Raw genomic sequence first — 2,149 nt, forward strand, 5'->3', positions numbered from 1 at the left:
CAGGCTACTGTTCCAATAACCTCAGGGTTAGTCTCTTTTCTGAAGGTTGTATCTGAGTGAAGCTATGTTACACTTGGACCATACTCAGGCCACATGAGTGTCCACATTAAAGCTCATTAACTCATGCTAAGTGCTCTCTGAGCATCTCAGTTATGCCACTTTAGGTAAGAGTTAACTCTGAGCTATGCTACCCAGCAGGGCTGTGCGAAACAGCAGCGTTCTGCTTTGACATCTGTTTCAACATTTTGATGGAGCAGTGTTTCATTTTGAAAACACTGTTCCATTCCGTTTCGTTGAAATGATTTCGCTGTGATGAAACTATTTCAACGTTTTGATCAGGCTGCATAAGGGAACTCAGCCTGGCTCAGTTCCCCTCCCCAGCACTGCAATCGAGCTAAGGAAGAAAACTCAGCTCGCCTCCCTCCCCAGCCCAATCGCAGTGCCGGGGGGGGAAACTCAGCTGGGCTGACTTCCCTTCCCCAGCCTGATCACAGCAGTGGGGATGGAAACTGAGCCAAGCTAAGTTCCCTTCCTCAGCTCGATCGCAGTGTTGGGGAAGGGAACTGATCCGGACTGAGTTCCCTTCCCTAGCCTAATAACAGCCCTGGTTCTCCCCTGTCTCCCACCACCTGGCTGACTGCTTTGAAACTCAAAACGTTTTGAAACATTTTGACTACCCTCATTTCATTTCAAGGCTGTTTTGAAGCCCTTCATTTCATTTTGATTTTGATGTTTCAAGCTCCAAATGAGTCAAAAAAGTGTTGAAATGAAACAACCAGCAAAATTTCGCACGGCCCTACTACCCAGCTCAAGTTAGGATAACTTCAGTCTGCTCCATACAGATAATACTACCATGTTTTAGTCCTCCAATATCCCAAGATGCACCTCTCCAAGCCACTCCCAGCCCCCAAAATCAGGGATATAGTCCAGGTGTCCTGGCTCTTAGCCACACCTATTTGCTAGCCCTCCAGTGGCAAATCAGACTTGTGCAGGCAGCAAATGGTATTAACTTTTAACATGAGATTGCTCACAGCATCTTCTAACTTAAACACCTCTTAGCATTTCCACATATTTAGTAAGTTATAAGTGTAATATAATTTCACCCTCTGCATCTGAGGGGGCAAATATAGCATGTGTTCACTGAGGAATGTTCCCAGCACTTTGTGAATCTACCTACTACTGACTACTGCATGCCCTTTTCCTCCTATTTCCTAGCATGTTGACTGTCATGACAGCCACAGGATTAGACTCTCCATTTCTAGGGCTGGCAATACCCATGGTAGGTTCACTGCCCTGTCCATACATAATAATCATCTAACTTATACCTACATGTGGCAGATATTATTCCTTCTTATAGATGGGTAAACTAAGGCAGAGGAAGAATTAAGATGGTTGAAGGAGTCATTGTTTAAGCTGATAAGCAATTCCTGGTTCCAAGTCCTTTATTCAGACCATTAGACCATACCTCTTGCATCTTTGCCTTAAATCTGACAAACTGTGATACTTCTCAAGGCTGTTGTTTTGATATTAAACTGACACATTCAGATATCACCCTGTATGTGTGAATTCTTACATAGTGTTTTGTAGTAATAGTGACAGCATCAATATTTAAAAATAAACAGAGTTGTTTAGGTTTAATGTTTGTTAAATAAAGCCTTACCCTATAAAGAGACTCTTTAAAATTCATTAAATTCCACACATGAATGTCTCATTAATTACAAAATATCATTCAAATTGGAAAATGATTGCCTCTCTCATTGTTACAGCTATTGCTACAAACCATTTCAACAAATCTTTCCTGAGTGCTCTCATCTCGTGATGAGCTATGTGTTTCACTCGCTCAGTTGCTCAGCTCGGGCAATCACTTGCCCCGTTCCTGTATGCATTGTGGCGGCCCAGAAATATTTAAGCTTGGAATATAGCCTGGAGCTTAGTGTTGAACTTGGCCTTTTCGCTTGAGTGATGTTGAGTAAAACCAACAATGCTAAATTTTAATTCCCCGCTGACAGTAGGTCCACGCAGCATGGGCTGATGTTTCAACACTGCTGGAAGTCTCAGATGAAACCAGGTAGAACAGCCTTTATTCTCTGTCATCAGAAACACAAATACTCAAGCTAAATACAGTAGAAGTGCAAACATGATGCAACTT

Source organism: Alligator sinensis, unplaced genomic scaffold, assembly GCF_000455745.1.
Source record: "Alligator sinensis unplaced genomic scaffold, ASM45574v1 scaffold668_1, whole genome shotgun sequence".
Taxonomy (NCBI): domain Eukaryota; kingdom Metazoa; phylum Chordata; order Crocodylia; family Alligatoridae; genus Alligator; species Alligator sinensis.